Genomic DNA, 8417 nt, shown 5'->3' with positions numbered 1-8417 from the left:
CTGACCATGTCCATCCCTTTATGACCACCATGTACCCATCCTCTGATGGCTACTTCCTGCAGGATAATGCACCATGTCACAAAGCTCGAATCATTTCAAATTGGTTTCTTGAACATGACAATGAGTTCACTGTACTACAATGGCCCCCACAGTCACCAGATCTCAACCCAATAGAGCATCTTTGGGATGTGGTGGAACGGGAGCTTCGTGCCCTGGATGTGCATCCCACAAATCTCCATCAACTGCAAGATGCTATCCTATGAATATGGGCCAACATTTCTAAAGAATGCTTTCAGCACCTTGTTGAATCAATGCCACGTAGAATTAAGGCAGTTCTGAAGGCGAAAGGGGGTCAAACACCGTATTAGTATGGTGTTCCTAATAATCCTTTAGGTGAGTGTATATTAATTGCTTAAATTTGGGGGAATTAGCTGCAGTGTGTAAACTAATTTTTAAGCTAGAGGTCCAAGATGCCTTTATGTAAATTTCATTTAGATCCCCACATCCATCAATCTCGATCCCCACTGCTTATCCTGATCGGGGTTGAAAGGCTTTATGATAATTACAGCCATAATTGCTGTAACACTGTAATTATTTATATTGCATGATTTTATGCTGAAATATTTCTACAGCTTTTGTAATTTCGTATTAACTGCAGTTGAACCCTATGAGTAAAGCCAGTTGAAAAGAGAAAGCAGATACGGCGCATCAGTTAAATGAGTTTTTCCTTATAGATGTCCAAATTTCCAGTTGCCTACTGAGCTTTTTAAATTGGTATTTTAAGCGAAAATATTAGCACCAGTTGATCCGTCGGTTTGGGTTACTCGTAATATCGGTATTGTACCAGCAGCTGATTAACTCACTGCTGGTACAATACCGATATTACAAGTATCACATTTTCCGTAAAATGTGGTTTCTCGCAGTTGCTGTACAGAATCGTGGGACATATTCAGTCCTCCGGAATGCCAACTGAACGCTATGTAAACACAATAGCATCGTTTTTCTTGCGCTCGTCGGGATTTTGACGCCAAGAAAACCTTGCATGCAGCGTTTATTTGATGCCACCTGAACGCATAGCCGGTGTTCTGTCGATATATGCTGCCTTGTCGAAAAATGCTACTGTAGTGTTAATCGATTGCCCTAACCCTAACTCTTACCCTAACCCTAACCCCCCCCCCCCCAAACCCCTTACCCTAACCCTAACGCCTAAAACCTAACCCTAATCCTAAGACGGTGGAACTGCACATGCGCAGAAAGGCTCGATAGCACGTCTCGATAGGTAGTATTTTATGACAGAACACCGGCCAAAAACCGGTGCTGAATGCCCGTGTGGTCGCTTTGATTTGCTCCAATGAGCAGAAAAATGGTCAGCGTTCATTCGGCACTCACCTGGCGCCACGAACGCCAGAAAAACGCCTGGTACAGACGTCCGTGTGAACGAGGCCTTATGCTCATGCACAAGAGAAAAACGAGGATGTTGTCATGGCACGGTGGTATAGGGCAGGGAAACAGTCACGGGAGTCCAAAGCTGTGGGGCAAAACACAGAATTTATTGTAGGCGATACACTCGGGAACATAAAGAACTTACGACATTAATGACCAGACTACAGAAAGACTCACAGGGAAGCATTAGACAGGACTAGAGATAGCTGGTAACCAGGAGGATTCCAAGGGAGTTAAATGAAGGGGTGTGGCACACACACAGCAAATATGCCAGTGTTAAATTAACACTGCATGGTGTCTACATGTGTCCACACCATTAAGTGTTACCTTTAACACTTTAGTGTGCAGTGAGTGTTTTGACAATGTTAATGTTTATTAACTCTTATAGTGTTCACTTTACACCATAGGGTCTTGTCAAAGAGTCTCTACCTCCTCATATCTGCCCCATTGTAATATGCGCACAGGATGTCATGAGGATCAGAAGAGCCATCCCAGATTTACCCACCATCATGAGAAAGACTCTGACCAAACAGGACCTTACAGCTTTTTCGTGTTTTATATTAATGTTTTAAAAGTTCTGACTGGTCTTAAAGATTAGCGTGCTGTGGTCTTATAGCATGTTGCTATTACGTCAGAGAAAAAACTCTTGGAGATTTACAGGACATGTCTCCAGAGTGGTATGTATTTTAATGGTGTGGGGGCATGTTTGATGGTAGTCTGGCCCTTGGATGATTAACATATGTGGAAATGTGTTAGGACAGCTGTGATACCTTTTTCTGTGCAGCTCCTGGTATAGACCAATGATGCTGAATGTATATTTGCATAGCATGACACAGACCTGTTTTTGACTTAATAGATTTTTTTTAAATTCACCGCGATTGTGATGAATAAGGCAAGAGAACAAAAACCACAAAAATGGCTTTTGCATGGGTATGAAGGTCTGTCTGCACTGGGGGCAGCTGTAAACTCCAAGATGACCTCCTGATCCCAGCAGCTATTAATGCAGCTCATACAGTAACTGTGTCCACAGGAAGTAGCCACTGGTCAGTAGATCCAGACTGATCCACTGCAGCACTGGCTTCTTCCATTTCACTGACAGGATTCAGAAAGTGGATTTTTCATTGGCTCCAGGAGTCCTTGGTCACAGACAAAGAAACAGTGAAGTTATGAAGAATAAGGAAGTGAGTGTAAGTCTCCACAGACCTGAGGTCAGTGAGACACAAATAAGTTTATTTTATCTGTAAGAATCTGTGTAATGAAACAACAAGCTGTGAACTTGGGCGTCTGTCAAGGACTGAGAGAAACACAAACAGCACTCAGTCTGATAGGACTGCTGATAAGGCCCAGGTGAAGTGAATCAATGTGCTCATCACCTGACTTTGCCCCCTCTGGGACGGCCCCCACCCCTGTCCTACAGAGACACCTTCCTAATAGGCCTCTTGTTTCCTACTGATCCACAGAGATTAAAAGGACCTACTGCAGTGGCACTATAGAAAACTGTATAACACATAATAAAGGCTGAACCAAAGGCCTGAGGACAGACCCTCTGTATGCAGCACACAGTGTTTCTACAGTCTCACCCTCATATACTGCATGACGACATTTCTGCTTTTCAGAATAAGTGTCTGTCTTAAAATAATTTCTGCACCATGCTAATGATTTAACTGCTTTAGGCCTCGTCCACACGGATGTTCAAAATGAACGCCCTCTGAACGCCATACATGTTTTTCCTGCGTTTTGTAGCTGCGTTTGATTGACGTTTCACTGGCGTTCGCTTGACGCTGTTTAACACCAGCCTGATGCCCAATCTGTAGTCTCGTGTATTTACCTGTGGGGGCAGTAATTACTCTTAAGGTTTCTAATGTATATTTTGAGATTTAAACAAGATTGTACACATTGTAAAGTTCTAGTTTTACGTTGAAAAATTACTTTCAAACGTGCATAATTTGCGTCTTTCATTTTCAGCTTTTTGGGGATTTTTTTTCGGGTTCAATGTGTGTGTGTTTCAGCTGACGTTTTCTGAGTATTTCACACGGGTAATGAGTAGCCAAAGTTATGCTGTACTCTCGAATCCATCCGTAATTGATGAGGCATTGGAGAGAAGCAGGGTTTATATATTTATTGCTTAAATTTGGGGGAATTAGCTGCAGTGTGTAAACTAGTTTTTAAGCTAGAGGTCCAAGGTGCCTTTATGTAAATTTTATTTAGATCCACACATCAATCAATCTCGATCCCCACTGCTTATCCTGATCGGGGTTGCAAGGCTTTATGATAATTACAGCCGTAATTACTGTAACACTATAATTATTTATATTGCATGATTTTATGCTGAAATATTTCTACAGCTTTTGTAATTTCGTATTAACTGCAGTTGAACCCTATGGTTAAAGTCAGTTGAAAAGAGAAAGCAGATACGGCGCATCAGTTAAATGAGTTTTTCCTAATAGATGTCCAAATTTCCAGTTGCCTACTGATCTTTTTAAATTGGTATTTTAAGCGAAAATATTAGCACCAGTTGATCCGTCGGTTTGGGTTACTCGAAATATCGGTATTGTACCAGCAGCTGATTAACTCACTGCTGGTACAATACCGATATTACAAGTATCACATTTTCCATAAAATGTGGCTTCTCGCAGTTGCTGTACAGAATCGTGGGACATATTCAGTCCTCCGGAACGCCAACCAAACGCCATGTAAACACAATAGCGTCGTTTTCCTTGCGTTCGTCGGGATTTTGACGCCAAGAAAACCTTGCATGCAGCGTTTATTTGATGCCACCGGAACGCATAGCCGGTGTTCTGTCGATATATGCTGCCTTGTCGAAAAATGCTACCGTAGTGCTAATCGATAGCCCTAACCCTAACTCTTACCCTAACCCTAACCGCCCCCCCCCCCCAAACCCCTAAAACCCTTATCTTAACCCTAACCCCTAAAACCTAACCCTAACCCCTAAAACCTAACCCTAATCCTAAGACGGTGGAACTGCACATGCGCAGAAAGGCTCGATAGCACGCCTCGATAGGTAGTATTTTATGACAGAACACCGGCCAAAAACCGGTGCTGAACGCCCGTGTGGTTGCTTTGATCATACAGAGATAACAGATACACTGCTGGTCGGTACGACAGATTTACCCACCATCATGAGAAAGACTCTGACCAAACAGGACCTTACAGCTTTTTCATGTTTTATATTAATGTTTTAAAGGTTCTGACTGGTCTTAAAGATTAGCGTGCTGTCTTATAGCATGTTGCTATTACGTCAGAGGAAAAACTCTTGGAGATTTACAGGACATGTCTCCAGAGTGGTATGTATTTTAATGGTGTGGGGGCATGTTTGATGGTAGTCTGGCCCTTGGATGATTAACATATGTGGAAATGTGTTAGGACAGCTGTGATACCTTTTTCTGTGCAGCTCCTGGTATAGACCAATGATGCTGAATGTATATTTGCATAGCATGACACAGACCTGTTTTTGACTTAATAGATTTTTTTTTAATTCACCGCGATTGTGATGAATAAGGCAAGAGAACAAAGACCACAAAAATGGCTTTTGTATGCTAGCCAGGAACCAGGAGGGAGGGCTTAGCCTCTATGGTTCAACTAGAAATCACACTTACGCTGCTCAAACCAATAAGCATGCACCAACCCAGAAAAACAAGCAATGAAATGTGGTGCTCCTCCTCTGCTGCCTCAAAAACAGGTGGATTTGTGTTTTTCCACGCTCACACCCTGTTTACCACATTCTTGCTCAGTGGAATTTTGCCTCAAAAGACTGTAAGATGACTCCCCTCCATACTCCAGAACTGCGTGCCTGAGTTGAGGCCTGACTGAACCAGAAATCGTTCAGCTGAAATATTCGGCTCTCAGGTTCAAACTCTCGATTCACAACCTTTCTCAGCTCCTGTAGCTCCTTGGATCCTCTGCCATGATCTTCCAGTTGAGTATAAAGAGTCACAGTCACAGAATACTCAACTGGTTGGTTGAAACAAAATCCTGGTTTGGATTTTTACTTTCTGGACCTGAAATTTCCACTTCTGCCGCCAATACATGATAAGAGTGAAGAAACACTGCTCAGTGCTTAATATTGTTTAATTTTGTGTAATATCACAATATATGCCATGTTCATGTTATAAATAAAGCTGCAAATAATAAAAATATAATATATCTTATTGTAAGGAGGCTTTGAAGTGATAACGTATTATTATTTATTTAATCGTGAGCCAGAACAAAACTGACAACAGAGGCACCAGGTCCGGGTCTCTACTCATTTTTATTTCTGTTCATTTTTATTTTATTTCAGCCAGTTTGGGAGTTTGTTGTTTTAGTTGTCATTTTCTCTTTTAGTTTCATTTTGATTTTGAATGACAGAATACTTTTCGTCATTGCTGTAGTGTCAATGCATGTTAGCAATAAAAACCTTGATTCGTTTGAAGCAGCTTTCAGTAGGAAATCAGTCAGACCATTTTTCACTTTACAGTGACATCACGATAAGGTTTTGCCCCTTTATATTACATAACCAGGCATCATTTCTGTCTTAATAGCTGATAAACAAACACTCTAAAAGACAGAAAGCATTATGTTTTCATGCTTAATTCATTTTGAATATACCATATAATTTTTATAAGACTGTTTCTGGCCAGACCTGTATCTCCGCCCTTCCTTTAGCAGCTGAGACTGTATCATGGCCTTTATGTTCATCCATCACACACAGCAGACAGACACACTGCTGGTCAGTACTGCAGTAGACCTCCAGAAGTTTGTCGTGTTGGGAACAGACTTTGTCCTGCAGACGTCCAATGGCATAAGTCAGCTTGTGCTTCTTAAAAGCTGGAGACTCATAGTGAGGCTGGAGGTGAGTTTCACAGTAAGAGGCCAGACACACCAGGCAGGACTTGACAACTTTGTGTTTTCTCCCAGTGCAGACGTCACACTGCACATCTCCAGGTTCAGCATAATGGTCAGCAGGAGTAGCTGCTTGTAGTCCAGTCTTCTTCAGTTTCTTCATTACCTCAGCCAACACGGTGTTTCTGTACAGAACAGGTCTGGGTATGAAGGTCTGACTGCACTGGGGGCAGCTGTAAACTCCAAGATGATCCTCCTGATCCCAGCAGCTCTTAATGTAGATCATACTAATTGTGTCCACAGGAAGTAGCCACTGGTCAGTAGATCCAGACTGATTGGACTGCTGATCCACTGCAGCACTGGCTTCTTCCATTTTACCATGAACACTGATAGGATTCAGAAAGTGGATTTTTCATTGGCTCCAGGAGTCCTTTGTCACAGACAAAGAAACAGTGAAGTTATGAAGAAAAAGGAAGTGAGTGTCAGTCTCCACAGACCTGAGGTCAGTGAGACACAAGTAAGTTTATTTTATCTGTAAGAATCTCTTTCCTCAAGGACCCATATTGTGTGTCTCAATAAATTAAAATTGGATTTGCGAACTGAAAATGAATTGGGAGAAACAACTGCAGATTCAAATATAGACTATTCATATTCAGTTTCTAGTGGCACAAATATCCCCCCATATGTAGCCCCTTGGTCCCCTTCCGGGCCTGTCGTTTGTGTCAAGAAGCCATGCATTGGGGGTGGGGGGGCGGTCCTGTATTTTTCTACCTGACCCTCCTGTCTCCTCCTTGGTGTGGTTCTAACAAGCCATGCCTGCTGTCCGCTAGCCTCCCTTCTTGTTCCTGCACTCCTGTTGATCACACCCAGCTGCCTGTTCCCTCATTACTCCAATATTTAAGTCCTTCCCAGTCTAATAATCCCTAGTTCTGTACTTGAAGTTGTTGCCCCTGTTAGTTGTGCCCTAGCCTCCGTCAGAGTTAATATGTAAGAGTTCTCATGATGGGTGGGTGCTTTGCTGGTCAGGAGGCCCTGATGTGATCCCAGGCAAGGTTCTGAGGGACTGTGCACACCAGCTGGTCCTGATGGACATGTTCAACATCTCGCTGTCCCTGGCCAGCGTTCCATCATGCCTCAAGACATCCACAATCATCCCTGTGCCAAAGACCTCCGCAGCTTTGTGCCTCAATGATTACCGCCCCATTGCACTCACCCCTATAATCATGAAGTGCTTTGAGAGGCTGATGATGCAGCACCAGCACCATCAATGTGGCTGAGGACTTTCACCAGTACGCAAATAGACAGAACCGGTCCACAGCTGACCCCATCTCCTCTGTGATACACCAGGCCCTCTCTCACCTGGGGTATAAGGACTACATGAGGCTGCTGTTTCTGGACTTTAGCTCTGCATTCGATACCATCATTCCGCAGAAGCTCGTGACCAAGCAGGCAGCATTGGGTACTTCCTCATACTTGTGTAACTGGGTCCTGGATTTCCTGACCTGCAGGCCACAGAGAGTAAGGATCAATAACAACATGTCCTCCACCATGGGCGACATTTGACTCTTGAGTCAGGGGGGGCAAGAAAAACATTTTAACGATGAGGCATCAAAACAACATCCTACCATAGTGAAGGGCTAAACGTCGTCCACCAGGCGCGGCATCAAAGCGATTAACGGTCTTATCCAAATCTACGTGAATGGTCCGTTCAATGTTAAGTACTGCAATGTCCGAGAGTCTTTCCTGGCACATTGTGTTTCTCATATAAGTTTTCAGTCGGCGCAAGCAAGAAAATTTTCTTTCGCACGATGCGCTGTTCATCGACACAGTTAAGAAGAGCTTAAAGAGATTGCCAACGTTGACAAGACTGTGGACTAGCTTTGACTCTTTGAACAGTGACAATCGTTCATCAAAACTCGCTTGTCCTGTTGACATAGCGTTGAAAAGTGAAAGTTCTGCACTCGCCATTTTGGCACTTAGCCATTTTGCCCGATCGATTGTCTAGTTTTCTCTAATTTTCATACCAACAACAAACTAACTTAAAAAATAAAGACGCAACCTATTGCTTAATTTGCTGTGTCGCCCCCTATCAACACGGAGACCTACAACACATAAAATACATATTCTGAAAC

At 43.0% G+C, this 8417-nt stretch overlaps 1 long non-coding RNA gene across 1 annotated transcript in view; it reads right to left on the bottom strand.

Moving 5' to 3' along the window:
• Positions 1 to 1386: 1386 nt before the first annotated feature.
• LOC140588707 (uncharacterized) overlaps positions 1387 to 8417 on the bottom strand; it is a 69283-nt gene continuing 62252 nt past the window's right edge. Inside the window, exon 3 of the long non-coding RNA XR_011989878.1 lies at positions 1387 to 1416. This is a non-coding gene — a long non-coding RNA (uncharacterized lncRNA). The remainder of the gene's footprint in view (positions 1417 to 8417) is intronic.

The sequence above is a fragment of the Paramormyrops kingsleyae genome, chromosome 4 (genome assembly GCF_048594095.1).
Source record: "Paramormyrops kingsleyae isolate MSU_618 chromosome 4, PKINGS_0.4, whole genome shotgun sequence".
Classification (NCBI taxonomy): Eukaryota; Metazoa; Chordata; class Actinopteri; order Osteoglossiformes; family Mormyridae; genus Paramormyrops; species Paramormyrops kingsleyae.
Note: the sequence above shows the minus strand (reverse complement) of the source record. Positions and strands in the feature narration are given on the sequence as shown.